Source organism: Lagopus muta, chromosome 7 (genome assembly GCF_023343835.1).
Source record: "Lagopus muta isolate bLagMut1 chromosome 7, bLagMut1 primary, whole genome shotgun sequence".
Taxonomy (NCBI): domain Eukaryota; kingdom Metazoa; phylum Chordata; class Aves; order Galliformes; family Phasianidae; genus Lagopus; species Lagopus muta.
In genome coordinates, this window is record NC_064439.1 from 678,630 (window position 1) to 696,340 (window position 17,711).

Here is a 17,711-nt window from a genome sequence, read left to right on the forward strand (position 1 = left end):
TCCTCCCCAGTGCAGCACTGATGTAACCCACTGCTTCTTGTTACATTACAGCCTTGGCACAGGCAGAGGAATTCCTGCCCTACACTTGAACAAGGGCTTACCCCTTCTCTGACCACACCTAGCAGAGAAAGGAGGAGGATTTTCCAAGGAGTATAGAGGTATCTTTAAGGCTGTGCTGATCCAAAGCCCCGGGTGAGCTGGAGCAGCCCTGAAATTCAAACCATCGCCAATCCTCCCAAAGCCATTGGGAAGCTATTTTATCTCGGAGCTTAAAAATAGCACATGGTAGAAGCAGTTGTTATGCGTGTGCCTTTCATGGGGACACGGGGTTTCCCCTCCCTTGTCCTTACAAGCTGCGGCCCTGGAAAGGAGCCCACACTCTCCAGTTTGGCAGCGGGGGTCGGGGGCAGAAGCTGCACCTCAGCTCCACGTGGATGGGTTGTGCCCCTGCCCACAGCCCGATGCGAAGGGTGTTCCCTCCTCCAAATGACCAGAGGTGAGGGACACGACACGCCTGTTTGGGGGGATTTAGGCATGCTTTGATTCCCTTATCTGGCAGGGCAGCATGGCGTGTTCTCTATGAGATTTAGAGCTCTGCAGCTCCCTGGGGCTGGGTGCGTGACACACAGACCTCATTGCCAACAGATGGGCTTCATCTCCTTGCTGCTCCTGGATGAGCTCCCTATGATGGGTGGTTGCAATGATTCAAACCTCGAAGCACAAAGGCAGAGGTTCCTCCTGTGTGGCTGCTGTCACTGGAGCCATGTCTGACAGCCTCACCTTTTTCCTCCCTGCCCCCCTCGGGGGTTTCAGCCCTGTGCGGTGCAGCCGTGCCTGCTGTGCAATCCTTGCGTCGCTTAGCATCCTGCTGTCTGTACGTTTCATCGCTATAATGTGTTTTGCCATCCTGGATGCAAAGAGGGTCATTTCTGGATCTAATGGGTCATTAGTGGAAGTGAAATTAAGAACACAAAGCGGAAGCACCAGCAGTGCCTGCCATTCCGATACGGGGATGGGTGTCCTCACCTCACCTGGGCACCGTGAGAAGGCGAGGGGAGACGGCACGGCAGCCTCCGAGTGCTGAGGGAGGTTATGTGCTGGAAATGGAGCGACTCCCAACGTGGTGTGAGGGGTGAGGTGAGGTGCTGGCACTGCCCGGAGCTGCGGTGCCCACCCTGGCGGTGCTGAGGCCACGGCTGTGTCCTGGGCAGCCCAGGGCAGAGGGGGACCGCGATGATCCTTGAGGCCATTAAGCCGTCCTACGATTCCATGATCCTTACGATTCTACGATTCCAGCGGCCGGCCGCTCCTCCTGACAGCCAGTCATTCCCACCCTCCGAGCAGAACCCCCCCCTGCCACCCCGTCCCCCCGCTGCCCCGCGTCCCCTCAGCCCTCCCCCCCCGGTTCCCGCCCTCCCCCCCGCCTCTCACGCCGCCCCCGCCCCCGCTGCGCTGTCACGGCGGCACCGCCCGAGCCCCGCCCTCTCTTGGCCCCGCCCCCTTGCCCGCGCTCGCTCCGATTGGCGGGGGGCGGGCGCGGCGCGGCGCTATTGGCCGAACGGCGGCGGGCCCAGCGGGGCGGCGCGCTCGGCCTGAGGCCAACGGCGGCGGTGCGGCCTCCCCCGCCTCCTCCCCCCGCCGGGCCCGCAGGGGACGGCGACACTGAGCGGGCGGCTCCGTCCCGGCGCGCTCCGCCTGCGGTAAGGGCCGCGCGGGCTGCGAGGAGGGGGTTCCGCCGCGGGGGGCGGCGGGCGCGGCCCGGCCGGGCGACGGAGCAGCGAGGGGGGAGCCGTGCGGGGCGGTGCGGGGTCGAGGGCGGCGGCCCCTGTACGGCGGGGGGGCCGCGCCGCCTCCCTTCGGCTCCGCGCGCTCTTCGCGGCGCGGGGCGGCCCGGCCGTGCGTGGCGGGATCGGAGGGAGGCGGCGGTGGGAGCGATCCGCCGAGGGCCGCGGGGCCGCCGCCATCCGGGCGGGGGGGGCCGAGGGGCTCCGGGCGGCGGTGCGAAGGGCGGGGCGGGGCTGCGGCGCGGGGAGAAACTCGGCTCTTCGGAGCCGCTCGGGTCGCGGAAGAGCCGTGAGCTCCCCCGCCCCGCCGCCGCGTCCCGCATTCCCGCCGCTCCGGATCGAGTTTGGACGCGCTGCCGGCTCCGCTCCGTGGCGGCCGTGCCGTGTCTTCCGAAGGAGGGATCGTCCCTCGTGTCCAGCCGGAGCCCCCTGGCACGACGTGGGGCCGCTCGCGGGAGTCGAGGCCGACCCCTCCCCCACCGCCACCTCCTTTCGGCCGCGGGCAGCGATGCGGGCTCCCCTGAGCCGCCTCGGCCCCCAGCGGCGCCGTGCTCCGCTGCCCACCCGTGAGTGGGTGCGGATCAGACCCTCCTGGACGCCTTTGTGTGCACGCATCTGGGTCCCTCCCGCTGTGTTGTATGGCAGCGGGCTGTGGGACGGCTGCTGGGGAGCCGCTGTGAAGCTCTGAGCTGCGAAGGTGCTGTTGTGCTGCTGATGGCGATCCCAGGGTGTGTGTTGGTGCGGGCGGAGTGCTTTGTGTGAGCTCTGCTTCTGGTGAGGTGTGTGTGTGTGTCACAATTGTGATCTGCCAACCTATGGAGCCCATTTTTATACATATAAAGGCATACTTTGTATGTGTGATGTATGTTAAGTAGGTAACAATGACAATTTTCATCTCTTTCCCCCTAAATCATAGAATCACAGAACGGTTGGGTTGGAAGGGACCTCAAGGATCACGAAGCTCCAACTCCCCTGTGCCATGCAGGGCCACCAACCTCCCCATTTCACAGCAGCCCAGGCTGCCCAGGGCCCCATCCAACCTGGCCTCCAACACCTCCAGGGATGGACGGGGCATCACAGCCTCTCTGGGCAGCTGTTCCAGCCCCTCACCGCTCTCTCAGTAAAGAAAGTCTTGTTTCCTTTTACTTATATCCCAGTTATTTTGTGAGTTCATCAAATAAGCTCATTTACCTTAACTTTTTAACAAGTTGCTCTTTCCAAGCCAAGTTTCTCTTCCCAGGGAGCCTCAGCAGCGTACCTAAAAGCTCCTTGAATAACAAGAGGGACATTGAAGTGCTACCCTGGCATTTCAGCTGGTGGCCCATGAGCCCTGCGCAGTGCCTCCTCGTGTCCTCTGTGTGCAGGGCTTTGCATGAGGTTTTGCTGTGGCTGCCTTTTCGAAATGGAAGGAGCAGGCCTGTGCTGGAGGTCTGCAGCTGTAAGGCTGATGGCTGCGTTGCTAGCACTGAATTATCCCATCTGGTATTGTATATTTTGCTGGTGTTATGTGGTGTACTGTTGTAATGTGCTTCACTTTATTTAAGAGAGACAGATAAGCGGTAATTCAGCAATATTTGAGGTTGCAGTGGAACTCTTATCAAAGTGCCTGCTTGGCTGGCTGAGTTGCTGGCACCCCCACCTTCCCCTGCTGTATGAGAGCCAATGAAATGTCTGATCGTCCTTCCAGTTGTTTGGTGAATTCGTGGCTTTTTATCCCCTCAGATCAGAAGAGATGAAGTTTTCACTTCTAAAAGTAACTCAGCTGAGTTTCTGTTGCAGTAACAGCAATGCCCTCTACTTTCATTGTGGAATAAGGAGCCCTCAGTGAGAAGTGATTCTCCCAAAGGGAGAAGAGTCGATCTGTGTCCCATTGTGAGACTGAGGGCTGTCAGTAAGTCTCTCATGTGTGTCTCTACAGGAACAGCACCGAGCAAAGATGGAACAACACAAAGAAACAGAACAAAGAGGGAAAAGCAGTGTTGTTTCAAAGGAGCAGGCAGTGGGGCTGCAGGGCCGGTGGGATGTGACTGGGTTCCCATTCCTCAGCTTGTTTCGTGAGCTCTGCTGAATGCTTCGTTTAAACAAATAAATTACGTGTTCCTTCTGCAGTCTGTAAAAGGGCTGAGTCAGCCTTAGTGCTGGTGAATGGAGCAGTAATTATGTCTGAGGTCCCAAACCCTGTTGTGTTTTAGTGGTTACCTCTCTTCCCCAGAAAGAAATGAACCTGAGCCATTGAAGTAAATTCTTGTAGAGCTCAGGTCTGGTTTGTACCCATCACTTCTTCAGCTCAGCCTTATGTAATGGAACAGGCTGCCCAAGGAGGCTGTGGATGCCCCATCCCTGCAGGCATTCAAGGCCAGGCTGGATGTGGCTCTGGGCAGCCTGGGCTGCTGGTTGGCGACCTGCACACAGCAGGGGTTGGAGCTGGATGAGCATCGTGCTCCTTTGCAACCCAGGCCGTTCTGTGATTCTAATAAACTCCCCATTCTTATCTTCAAGCAGCAACTCAGTCCTTAAGTGATGTTTGTCTCTATGAAGCACCGATGTATGGGCTTCCAAAGGCTGATAGGTGCCACAGTTCTGACTAAGGGAAACCACAGGTCAGACTGGCTGTAATTCTGTCAGGATGAATTCAAGCCACTTGCAATTCAAATGAAAGCGATGGGTACTTAAAAGACAAATAAATTACAGCTGTACCTTGTTTTAGTCTGAAAATATCCCAAATAATTTATTTTGCTCGTCCAGGCAAGATGGAAGATGAAATTCAAGTCTCCTCCTCGGGGAGCTGAGAGCTGCAGGCCTGTTACTCATCACATTGCTGCCAGGCTGCTGCGGAGGGCAGGCTGCATTTGGTGTCAGCGCTGCGGAGTTTCAGGGCAGACCTGCAGCTGATGCTGCTCTGGAAGGCAGATGCTATTTCCTGTGGCTCCGTGTCGATGCTTCCTGCCCCAGTTAAAATAGCTCAATCTCTTGCTTAGTCACAGGCGGTGTGTGTGGCTTCCTCGTGTTGTGGCAGTGGAGTCAAACTGATTTTCTTTCCTTCGAGGCCGATGAAACTGCAGTGTGGCGTAGAGCAGCGCAGGGCTCCGTGATCCCAGTGTGGAGGTGAGGCACAGCAGGCCGGGCCTCACTGCTCACTGCTGTGTGTGCAAAGCTGGGCTCCCTGGGGATGGCAGGGCTCTGTGCTGTGCTGCTGGCAGCCCTGGGGATGGGTGCACACAGCCAGCAGGCAGAGCTGTGCTGGTGGGGAATTCGCAGCCTCCCACAGCTCGGAAGCCAACTTCATGACTGGGTGTTTTGCACATGTGAAAGAATTTCTGGTGGGAAGGAAAGGTCAGTGGAATCGGTTGCTGTGGCTGTTAGGCAGATTTTTTGCTTGGTAACAAAACAGTGAAACGCTTCTGGCTCGTGTGAGCACCCTGCATTGCTCACAGGGGGCTGTTAACCCGATTGGTGAGGCTTCAGATGTTCCAAATCAGTTCGTGAAGTCATTTTCCTGATGCTAATCATAGAATCACAGAATGGCCCGGGTTGGAAGGGGCCTCAAGGATCCTGAGTCTCCAACCTCCCTCTGCCACAGGCAGGGCCACCAACCTCCACATTTGATACCAGACCAGGGTACTAAAGCTGCATTGTTGTGGGATTCTAAAGCCAAAGGATTACGGACAGATGTTGGGGCGATGCTAAGGGAGTTTGTGAGCTCTAGCACTTTTAATAGGATAACGTCAAGGGTTTGCTGGGGAGCATGCATCTGTTCCCAAACAAGCTTAGTCTTAAACCTCCTCACAGTAAGCTGTTAAGTTCTGGGTGTTGTCATACATGCCCATCTCACCTGAACAGGCTGCCCAAGGAGGCTGTGGATGCCCCATCCCTGCAGGCATTCAAGGCCAGGCTGGATGTGGCTCTGGGCAGCCTGGGCTGCTGGTTGGCGACCTGCACACAGCAGGGGGTTGGAACTGGATGAGCATCGTGCTCCTTTGCAACCCAGGCTGTTCTGTGATTGTTGTAAACACTGGCAGGCCCAATAGCAGTGTGTCTCAGGCACTGCTGTGCAGAGCATCAGAGGTGCAGTGCTGCTGGAAGCACAGGGCACTGCTGGATGCCCGGTGCATGGTGTGTAAGTGGAGCATGGTCAGGCTCTGTAATTCATATTCTTCCCTTGTTGTTCCTGCTGGCAGGTGGATGGTGGTGGTGATTCCGTGCTGCTGTAAATCAGTCCTCTCCTGGGAGCAGGGGGGAAGCTCTCATTTCTCCCTGCCTGCCAGGCACCTTGGTGCTGCAGACGGGTGTTTATGGGGCTCTGCTGTCCCTGTTGCTCCTCGTGGATCTCCCTGTGAGAGCAGCGCTGCTGAGCAGCTCTCCTGAGAGGGTGCACAGTGCTGCCTGCAAAGGAGGGATGGCTGATGTGGTAGGCTTGTAGTAGCTCTTGTTTGGAACAGTTCTCATTTGCAGCCTCGTGGAGCAATAGCTTCTCTTGTACCCTGCCCAAAGCGCTGATGCTGGCCTGCTGGAAGGTTTGGTGTGTGGGTGGGATTAGGGCTAAGTATGGGGAATGTCCACGACACACGTGGTGCAGCTGGAGATTAAGGGGATGAGCAGCACTCTGGTATCACGCTGCTGTGCGAAGCTGCGGGAAGCTTCTAGGAGGAGTATGCAGTTAATCACAGCTATTAGCATGATTAGAATCCTGATTAGCCTGTGTCACTAACTCCCATTCTCCACCTACACGTTGCCCCTTTCATCTGGAGCATTTGCAAGTATGGGAAGAAGGCTGGGAACAACGCGGGTTCAGCCCAAGGGACGCTCAGGGTGCTTTTAAATCTACCTGGTCGCTGTGGGCCATCATTACAGCAGGTAACCCTAAGCTGTGCAGCTGCTGGCTGAACATAAGGCCATAAAAGTCAGCCCTTGTGGATAGAGGATCCCTAGCAAGGCTGGAGGAATCCAGCTGAACGCCAAGCAGGCTTGTCTTGCTCGTCAGCCCGGCACTCGCAGTGCTCACCAGGTATCAAACATGAGTGAGCTGATGGTTTCATTCCAACACCCCCGTCTGCGTTTGATGCTGAAGCAGCTCCTCCTTCCCTGTGCTGCTCAGCACTGCCTGGGGAAGGGGCTGAGCATTCAGCACACAGTGTGGTTCTGTAGGAGGCTACCTGGTGCTGGGCTGAGGTAAGGCGTGCAGAGCTGCTTGGTGGGGCCAGGCAGCCAAACTGCCACTGCAATAAGAGCCCAGAGGTCGTGTTGTAAACTCAGTGGTGCAAAATCTCTCTGTTAGGAAGGTACTGCACAGACTGAAGCTGGGGCTCTGTAAAAGCAAGCTTCTTTTGGAGCATTAGGTCATCCATTTCCAACCCGTTCCCGCCTGCCAGTGAGTCATCATTCCTTTTGTAAAATTGCACTGGAGCTACATCATCCTGGAAAGCTGCTTTGAGCCGAGTTTAGGGTGTTGACATTGAGTTTAAACAGAGTAAAACGACGGGAGCTTTTATCAGGTGGATCTCAAAGCATGTTTACATGCACTTGGGTGCAGGGAGTTGAGCTCCATCCGTGCTCCCAGCTCAAAGCCGGGGTGCTGGGGTGCTGCCTGCTGCTTATGGGAAGTGTTCAGGGCGTCACGGATAGCGCTGCTCACAGCAGCTGTACTGCCAATTCCTGCTGGTAATTTGAGCACTGTGCTGGGATTCCCTTTCTGTTGGCCTGGAACGGTTTGAGCATCACGTAAGGAATGACACGTTTGGACTTCTGTTGTTCTGATTGATGGATTGATTTTTCCTCCCCTCCCTCCATTTCCAGCCCTCCTCTTTGTTTACATTGACAGTTCTCCTTCTGTCAGTCTTCTGACCCTCCAGAAGCTGCTAATTGCAGTTTTATTAAGTGTTTCTTATTTAGCACTCCTCAAAGATACTCCTCTGTATCTCTACCTGTGGTGGTTGTAAGGATCTCCAGAGCAGGTTTTCTGCTGTCTGTGGATGCCTGATTAACAGTGAAAGTAATTGGAAACTTCAAACTGTGGAGGAGCGAAGACAGAAATCCACGAGAGGCTTCAAGCTACGTCTGCAGCATCAGGGGTAAAGAATGGGAGAAAGCAGTGAGTCAGAGCCTTTCCTTCCCTTTGGCTCTTGTGGGAGTGAATGGCTGCTTGTGTTGGTCACAAAATGGAAGCAATTAGAAGAGGAGTTCTTGAGTTAAGCCATTGATTTGGGCTTCTTACTCAGCAGGGATGTGGGGCTGAATGCAATCTGTATGTGCAGCAGTGACTCCAGTGCGTGCAGGGATCCTATGAAAGGCCATGCAGCGTTGCTGATGCGCAGCTTCAGAAGTGTGACTTGGATTATGACTTCATACGTGCTAATTTTATCTCTGAAAAGGCAGAGAAACCTCGGAAAGGAGAGGTGGGATGTGCAAGGGAACCTTTGAAATGGCCTTCAGGCTCTGGAGGTGATGTACGGTCGGCCGTCTTCCTGCCCAGCTCTGCACAATGCTGAAGTGCCACCTCCGTAGCACTGCAGGGCTTCTTCTGAGTGAAACACCCTTTTAGTTGGGCACTGGGATTTGGACAGAGCATGTAGGGCAATAGGATCAGGCGTCACATTGGGGATTACATATTTGTCCTGGGCTGACCCTCTTAGCGTGGCCTGCATTGGTGTAACTGCTGAATGACTGCCTGGGTTTATAGGGACGTATATCTGCATTAGTTTGATGTAACCCTGGCTTATTTGCTTTTGGCCCAACCTATTTTCAGCTTGGGAATTCACTTTTAAGGAGAGATTCTATAAGTTGCCTGGATCTGGCATCGCAGGCTTGGATTTCCCCTTAAGTACAATGAGTGTTTTACCAGCAGAGGCAGTTGCGCTTCTGAATGCATCGTGCAGCGCTGCCTGCTGCTGAGAATCCAATCAGTCCATGGAGCCCTGGTTCCCTTGAGAGCTGCGATGTTCATTCAGTAGATGTCAGTGATGGTGCTTGGTTTTGAACAGCTCAAACTCCCCAAGTTGCACGTTGTTGTGATGTCTGACGTTCCTTTCTTGCAGAGGCTGCCAGATCTCCCTGTCTGCGCACAGCTCCGATGCTCTCCCTGGAGACGATGTGTCCTGGGGCTCTGCTTTCCTTCCGCCTGCAGTTCCCGTGTGTCTGCATGTTGTGTGCTCTCCTTGCTGCTGGCAGGGCGTGCAGGAGCCGTGCTGCAGTGGTGGGACAGCAGATGGCTGTGCACTGTGCTCACCCAGCACGGCTGGCAGCCAGGTCGTACGCTGCATCTCCTCAGGTGCCGGGCAGAGCCTTCAGCCTCAAAGCACTGAGCCTTGTTGTTTAACTGCCCAGAGCTGCCTGTGCTCAGGCTCTGCTCCTGCTCCTTTTCCTCCATCTGCCTCTGTTCTCCGCCCTCACATCAGCTCAGCACGCGTCCATTTTCCTCCAGTATCTGTTCCTTGCCCACCAACCCTGCTGTGGGCCATCTGAATGTGGGGTGGGTTCGTTTTTTGCTTCAGACCGTTCAGGAAGGCTGCTGGAGAGTTGGTTGGAGCATGTAATGTAAGACAGGGCTTCTAAAGACCTTAACTCTGGCTGACATCAGCTGATGCTGGGGCTTCTCTAAACATACTGCAGACATCTCTAATACTTTTCCCCTGGGGAACTGGCTTCCTGTGATAAAATGAGATTTCCTTTTAAAGTAGAGTCCATGGTTATATAATGAGAGTAGGAAATGGCCTAGAAGCGACACTGGGAGGACAGGGGAGTTACTTTGGTGAGTGCCTGCCAGGCAGGAGGGAAGAAAGCCGTGCTTGGGAGCAGCTTGGTAACTTCAGTTCTTTCCCAGCTGGGAGGGGATGCTGGAGGAGCTGAGTGAGGGAGTTCCCTGCTTGGAGCAGATGCCTCTTGAAGCTTAATTCTGGATATTTACCCTTTTTTTTTTTTTTTTTTTTCCCCCTCATTTCTGATGATATTTGTGATTTGTTTCCGTTTTTCTTGCTCTCCTGTTGTGTATTGCGTCGATCTCTTTCCGTCCCCAGTCCAGAGCTGGTTCCATTTTCTCTCCATAGAGTCATAGCAGGGACCTTAAAGATCACACACTTCCAAGCCCCGCTGTGGGCTGACTGCCAGCAGCAGCTCAGGATCCCATCCAGCCCGGCCTTGGGCACCGCAGGATGGAGCAGTGGCTCTGGGCAGCTGTGCCTTGCCGTCATCTGAGTGCAGAACTTCTTCCTAACACTAATGGTGAAGTTTAGTAACTGAGCCCTGTTAGCAGAGCAGCTATGGGAAGGTGTTCATCTTGCAGAGAGAGGTGAGAAGGACGGCGTTTGGAACAGCAGCGTACCCAGGAGTGGAGGAAGCTGTGGTACAGAGGAGCTCAGCCCTGTGCGTGGTGGGGGCACTGAGGTGAGCTGCTGCTCCTGGTTGCTGTGCCCTGATGGTGAGGCCAGCAGGGTGAGGAAAACAGCACAAAACACATGGTGCTTGCAGGTTTTCAGTGCACTTGACAGCATAGAGGGAAACGGGTGCAGGGATGGAATGGGGAGCAGCACCTGGCTGCCTTGGAGCAATCACTGAGCAGCTCTCAGAGCCATGGGCCTGCATGCCGTGCTTATCTCCTGGCTGCCCAAAGCCTCCGAGAGCACTTCTCACACAGCTGAGTGTGTGGAACTATTTACTGCTGATTACCAGCTGAAAAGAGGCAGGTCTTTTTCTTTCTACTTCCTTAGGAAGGAATATGGGAAATGGAATAACTGAAGGGAAGTATCCATGTCAGTGAATGTGGTTAAAAATAAATGCGTCTGAATTCAGCAGGTTTCAGTCTGAAATCTCCAAATTGCTGGGTCAGCTGATGGGGTAAACTGTCCAGAAAAGCCAGATTTGTGTATTTTGTCTGAATTAACTGAGCTGTGGAGCCTGACCATAGAATCACAGAACGGTTGGGTTGGAAGGGACCTCAAGGATCATGAAGTTTCAACCCCCCACCAATGCAGGGCCACCAACCTCCCCATCTCACAGCAGCCCAGGCTGCCCAGGGCCCCATCCAACCTGGCCTCCAACACCTCCACGGATGGACGGGGCATCACAGCCTCTCTGGGCAGCTGTTCCAGCCCCTCACCGCTCTCACAGCACACAACTTCCCCTCACATCCAACCTCCAGCTGCCCTCCCTCAGCTCCAAACCATTTCCCTCGTCCTGCTGCCATCTCCCCTTGCCAAGAGCTGACTCCCCTCCTGGCTGCAGGCTCCCTTTAGGTACTGCAGGCTGCACTGAGGTCACCCTGCAGCTTCTCCTCTCCAGGTGCCCTAATTTCTGCCTGATTTGAGGTTCAGCCCCTATGGCAAGGGGTTGGGACTGGATGATCTTTAACCAAAGCCATTCTGTGATCTGTAGCATGGCCTGAGGGCAGCCGGTGTAAGCTTCTGGCAGAGCTCAGGTGTGCTGGTAAGCTCCATGGACGTGGGAATCCCTGAATGGCAGTGTGATATGGGCACTGCTTTATTTTGTACTGCATAGAAGTGAAGGACTGGTGTCTGAGTGCAGTAAGTCCACGCCTGGAGCTCAGTTTGAGAATTACAGCTTCTAAAGCCTGAGCTCACAGGAGCTGGCTGCCCCTCCTGGAGCCGTTTGCTGAGACCTTCCCTTCCTCTTCTGAAATCCTTTGTCAGCCTTCTCCTAAAGGAGCTGTTTGGGGACTGGGAGGAGCACAGAGTGAGCAGGAGAAGCCCTCAGCTATTGCAGTGAGAGCACAGACCCACTGAGGCTGCAGCAGAGCTGTGGGATCACCCTGCTGGCAGGACCTGAGTGCCACAGCCATCACACAGCCCTGCAGCTCCTGGCACCTGGTTCCTGCCACCCCCTCTGATCCGAACTGCAGATGCTGAAAGTTGATCAGAGGAGAACTTTTTCTTCCCCTGGATCTGGGTATGTTTATTTTCTCTGCTATGCAATTGATCCGTAGCCTTTCTTTTTTTCTTCTTTCCAGCAGTGAAATATGCTGACTGTGACTGTTACATTTCCCAAATGAACTTCTCTGGCAAGCTCTCCATCTCCTAATACCGTTTGGGGTGCTGATGTAATCCTATGGCTGGATGTGAACTGAACAGAAAATTACACAGTACAAAACTCGCCCTGAAAATCTGTACAGGATTTAAGTGGGTTTGTTCTTATCTACTTTTGCAGGAGGCGTCCACCCCAATCAGCACTTTCACTTTTGGCCATTGATTTAATGGCAGAAATGTGAATTTGCTGAACGCGGAGAGGAGGGAGAAGTGAGGCGTGATGTGTTACAGATCCTTCACATCCCAGCTGTTCCAGGGGGAGTTTCCCTCACGCTATTCCAGTGAGCACATTCAGCACGGTGATTAACTTGCAGATTTGAGAGGGTGGCACAAAGGGGGCACAGCAGTGGGTGACCTGTGCTGACACTGCTGGCGGTGTCTTTGTAGAGCCGTGCAGCCACGCTTTCCTGCTTTTCCAAACGGTTTGAGCAGTGCATAAAAGAAACCTCACAACTTACACAGTGTGGAATAAGGTATAAACAGAGTTGTCACTGATCCTCTGGAGCAGAAGAGTGAGGATCAGGGAGTGCTTCTGTTCCAGTGTCTTACTCAGCCTGCACAGATAGGTGCGAGGAGCTCTGCTCTCTGTGCTAAATCTTTAATGCATGCAGTCAGAGGGAGACAACGTCCTGAGTTACAGAGTCGCTTACACAGTGACCTTCTTGCCCTGATTTGTGCTGAAGTTAAATTAATTTTCAAATAAAAGGTGACTGGGTCTGGCTATTGAAGTAAGATGAGTGAGGGCTGAGCTGGGAGCTGTTGGTGGTCACAAAGAGAGGCCAGTGCCAGAGGGCAGAGCTGCGTCCCTTCCTGCTTAAAGCAGCAGGAGTGCAGGAAATTCAGGCCTAAGCTTTTATTAGTGGGATGGGGGGCAGAAAAAAAATGCTGCATCAGGGGAGGAAATGGAATGTGTTGGGGAGGGGGGAATATAAGCCGATAGTTCAGCACAACGGCGGAGGAGTGGGGTGAGACAAGGAACCACTGATTGCTTTGACTTCTGAAGATCAGTGAGCTGCCTGCCCACTGCTGCAGCACGGGGAGGTGAGCACAGAAGGGGGGATGGCTGCAGCTCAGATGGGAGCTGGCCCGGCCCACGAGGCTGCGTGCTGTCATCTCAGCCTGTTTGCTTTGCAGCCTCTGCTGTTTGCAAAATGCCTTTCATCCATAGGAGGCGAGCAGTCTGCTGATGTTAGGGAGGAAACACACAGCTCTGAATGAAGGCGGTGTTGTTTCTGTGCTGTTTGCTGCTACCTTTGTCCTCCAGCACCGCTTATCAGAGCCGCAGTGCTGACTGCTCCATATCGCTGCTTATCTCCTCTGAGAGCTTCTCCTTCAGTCTTTCAAAGTCCAGGGGCCACGAGTTTGGGATGAAAGCTCTGCATATTGCATTTAAACATAGTACTGAGAGGGAGATGAGAATTGAGGGGATGCTTGATTTCGCAGAAGGGGCTCAGTTCCTGTACTTCTAACCTGCCGGTGGGTCGGTCTCTCTCAGCTAGTTTTTACTAGGTGACTTCTGGTAGCGTCATTCTTTCTTTTTAAAGTTGTTTGAGATGCTCACTGCTCTGATGGAAGGCCTTCTGCTTCCACATCTCTTTTGTGTAAGCTGGAGGTTAATGAAGTGACTCATTCATTCCTTCTGGCTGAGGCTGAAAGGCGCCGTGTGGGTGAGCTGCAGCAGCAGATGTTTGGGTGAGAGGAGGGACAAAGCAGCCATGGGGCAAAACTTCCTGAAGCATCTGTGCTTCTTTCTGATGGGCTGGGGACAGACGGGCTGTGCCCTGAGAGCTGTGCAGTCCATTGGTCTGTGGGGTGCAAGCCAAGGTTCTTTCGGTTCCTAACTACTGTGTGTCTTCTAGGTGTTCATCTTTGCTCTTCATTGCTGTGATCCAGCTGTTAATAGATGCTGCTGCACCCTGGTTTGTTTCAGTTGTGCTCTATGCAGTAGCTAATTTTAATTCTGCATCCATTTTTCTTTGGCTTTTCATGGCTGAGATGGGAGGTCTTTGTGACTGCAGTAACAGGACAGTGGAGAGCTGGAAGGAGGGTCGAAAAGCGATGTCCTCAGGTGCTGGGAGTCATAGAATCCAAGACTCATCGAGGTGGGGAAAAGACCATTAAGATCAGCTAGGCCAACCATGGGTTCTGGCTTTTGTCTTTAGGATTGGTTGCCCAAGGAGGCTGTGGATGCCCCATCCCTGCAGGCATTCAGGGCCAGGCTGGATGTGGCTCTGGGCAGCCTGGGCTGCTGGTTGGCGACCTGCACACAGCAGGGCTTGGAGCTGGATGAGCATCGTGCTCCTTTGCAACCCAGGCCATTCCATGAGTCTGTGAAACCACAAAGCTCCTCTGATTCTTGGAGTCAGAAGTCATCCTATTTAAACCAATAATTTGCCTAAAAATTGTAAATGTGTTCGTATGTGTTGTAAAATCTAAGGAGGTAGGAATAAGAAATACTTCCTATTAAGACGACGTTCTCTGACTGACGACCCTTCCCAGGAAACGTCTCTCCTACCAGCTTACAGACTGAAGCTCGCGAACTTCCAGCAGCACAGCAGTGTGTAACAAGCAGCTTTTTGAGCAAGCCTGCTGCTGGGAATGATCTCATCGTGGTGACCAGGCGGTCGCTGTGCAATGCTCCAACTATGTGCTGAAACAAAAGTGTGCTGAGTCGGCTGAGCGCGGAGCAGCGCTGCTCGCTGCTGGGGGCCGTGGTTGTGCAGGGCAGGTAGGGGCTGCCAGCTGCAAGGCTTTGTTTGGCCACTTCCATCTTTAAGAGGTAGGTTAAGCAAGGACTGCTTTCTGTGAGTTTAATGCATCTATTTTCCAGGCTTATTAGTATACTTTTTTTTTTTTTAAGGGTTTTTTTCTATGTATAAGCCCAGTATGGTGGATCAATAGCCCTGATGTATGAAATCACCCATCTGTATGTTCTTACTCTGTTGAGACAGAAGCTCTGTGCCAACAAAGCCATCTCTTAAGCAGGTGGGGTGATCTGCTGCTCTGAGGGCTCTGTCACAGCCTTACCCACAAAAGCATTCAGTGACTGCTGTGTGATGATACCCGGAGTCGGCCCCAGCACCATCCTTCCCAGACATCCATAGAGTCACAGCATGGCTCAGGTTGGAGCAGGTCTTAAAGGTGCTGGAACCAGAAGGTCCTGGGTTGGAAAGGACCAGAGGAGAGCGTCCTGTTCTTGTTGGAGAGGGTGCAGAGGAGCCACAGAGATGCTCAGAGGGCTGCAGCACCTCCCTACAAAGACAGGCTGAGGGAGCTGGGCTTGTTCAGCATGGAGAAGAGAAGCTGCGGGGTGACCTCAGTGCAGCCTGCAGTGCCTGAAGGGAGCCTGCAGCCAGGAGGGGAGTCAGCTCTTGGCAAGGGGAGATGGCAGCAGGACGAGGGAAATGGTTTGGAGCTGAGGGAGGGCAGCTGGAGGTTGGATGTGAGGGGAAGTTGTGTGCTGTGAGAGCGGTGAGGGGCTGGAACAGCTGCCCAGAGAGGCTGTGATGCCCCGTCCATGCGTGGAGGTGTTGGAGGCCAGGTTGGATGGGGCCCTGGGCAGCCTGGGCTGCTGTGAAATGGGGAGGTTGGTGGCCCTGCATTGGTGGGGGGTTGGAGCTTCGTGATCCTTGAGGTCCCTTCCAACCCAGCCATTCTGTGGCTCTATGATTCTGTGACCCATGAGGTCCATCACATCAGCTCAGCTCCGCACAGATCAGACCACAGAACCATGGGACCAAGAGTGATCCAGTTCCAACCCCTGCCCTGAGGCGCTGGTCCTGTTGGGCCCTGCTGCATTTGTGCTGCTGCAGACGAAGTTCTGAAGCTTTTCAAAATGAGAGCATTGCCAGAAGGACCCTCTCCTTCCTCCTTGGCATTCCTGTGTGCGTTATCAGAGGTGCTTCTGTGGGGCTGGCGGGTGCTGGACTTCAGTAAACCTGGGAATGATGGGGTCTCACCTAGCAGTGCAAGCCGCTGCTGTAAATAGTGACAAAGTGCTTTCTGCATATTTCCATCTTTAAGAGGATAGCAATGCTTTAAAATGTGCAACTGATGGAGAAAGTGTTCTGCAGTGAGAACCAACCCCAGCTATTCCCTTGGGTTTGGGTGTGAGTGACAGCTGTATCCATCTCGCTCACTGAATGGGGGTTCAGCTGTGTGCCAGAAACAAAATGAGTTCAGCTGGGATTCCATTGACTGAAAAGGAGATCTGCAGAGCCCGAAGCTGCAGCAGTTTGTTCTGCCACTTGTAGCAGTCGCTGTGTTTTTCTTTCAGACTCTCACCAGAACGTGGCTATCTGCTGCCCTTGGATGTGCTGTGAGCTGTGTGCTGGCTCTGCTCTGCTTGGAAACACAGCATCTGTGGAGGGGGAGCCAGAAAGTTCCACTTCAAACTCATTCCGATGTTTTATTTCTATCGGTGAAATGCTGAGAACGGTTTGGGGAAAGAGGAGAGCAGGAATTGGCTGCAGTGGCAGGAGCTGCTGCTCTGGAGATGGGAGAGCTTCCCTCCCATCACAACAGAATGTTGAGATTCTTATGGGAAAGCCCTCCAAGCACCGTCCCTATTGCAAAAGAACGTTTTGCTTTGGGTGGGAGGTGGCAGTGGCAGATTGATGGTAAGGAAGAGGTGTTGCAAAGAGTGCAGGATCACTCTTTTTAATTACACCTTAAGGAAAGCATAGCATCTGCTCTGTTTTGTCCCCTCTTCCCCCCCTTGAGAAAGCAGCCAGCCAAGCCCTGTGGTCTGGCTGTTGTGTGCATGCTGGAAGCAGCCCATGCTGGCCAGGTAGGAGTGCTGTGAGCCGGGCTGGCTGCTGAGAGAAGAGGTGAAACGGTCTCCTTTGTGCCTCAGAAAAGTGAGATGCAATCCTATAGCAAATGGCTACATGTTAATGATCTGAACTTATCTGGCTGCACCGCTCTGACCTCTGTCTCCCCTTCTTCCCTTTCACCAGGTGTGGCTATCAGTTTCTGTTACTCCTTACAGGATCAATCTCCTCTTACTTACTTTGATTTTTAGCTGGAAGTCTTAAATGTGAGTGCTGGGCTCAGAGGCTGAGAGCTTCATCCCAGAGGGGCTGATGGCAGCTGGGTGCCCCATGGAGCTCACCATGCCCACACAGCCAGGCCACCCACAGCACAGAGGTGGCATTTGGGGCTGCAGCAGGATGTGGCCTCCTGCTGAGGCTCCCATGTCTGTAACCAGACCTCATGCTGGGCTGTTTAGCAGCTCTGGTGTCCTGGGTGCTGCTGCTGTGTCATGGCAGTGAATCCAGTCCTGTGCTCAGAGCTTTCAAGCAGCCAGTGCTCTGAAAGCTCATAGAATCACAGCATGGTTGGGTTGGAAGGGACCTCAAGGATCACGAAGCTCCAACCCCCCACCAATGCAGGGCCACCAACCTCCCCATTTCACAGCAGCCCAGGCTGCCCAGGGCCCCATCCAACCTGGCCTCCAACACCTCCACGGATGGACGGGGCATCACAGCCTCTCTGGGCAGCTGTTCCAGCCCCTCACCGCTCTCACAGCACACAACTTCCCCTCACATCCAACCTCCAGCTGCCCTCCCTCAGCTCCAAACCATTTCCCTCGTCCTGCTGCCATCTCCCCTTTCACAGAGCTGACTCCCCTCCTGGCTGCAGGCTCCCTTCAGGTCCTGGAAGGCTGAGCTGCTGGAATGTAGTCGCATTCTGACTGATGTTGTTTCCAATCAATTAAAATCCTTTGTATAATGACTGTAATAATATTGAACATCATTGACTTACTTGATATATTAGAGGATGCACTCTAGTTTGGAAGGAAATATTTGGTTATTAGCAGCACTATCTAGTCTCTGTGCTACTGAATTGCATGGCTTATGGAAAGGTTTCATAGCTTGGGGGAACCAGTATCAAA

At 53.8% G+C, this 17,711-nt stretch overlaps 1 protein-coding gene across 8 annotated transcripts in view; it reads left to right on the forward strand.

Annotated features, from left to right (window-relative positions):
• The first annotated feature begins 1,577 nt into the window (after positions 1 to 1,577).
• The window catches only part of MAP4 (microtubule associated protein 4), a 117,191-nt gene continuing 101,057 nt past the window's right edge, over positions 1,578 to 17,711 (forward strand). For all 8 annotated transcript variants that reach the window (XM_048951896.1, XM_048951901.1, XM_048951904.1 and 5 more), the window contains exon 1: positions 1,578 to 1,700. The gene's annotated coding sequence lies outside the window, so the exon portion shown is untranslated. The remainder of the gene's footprint in view (positions 1,701 to 17,711) is intronic.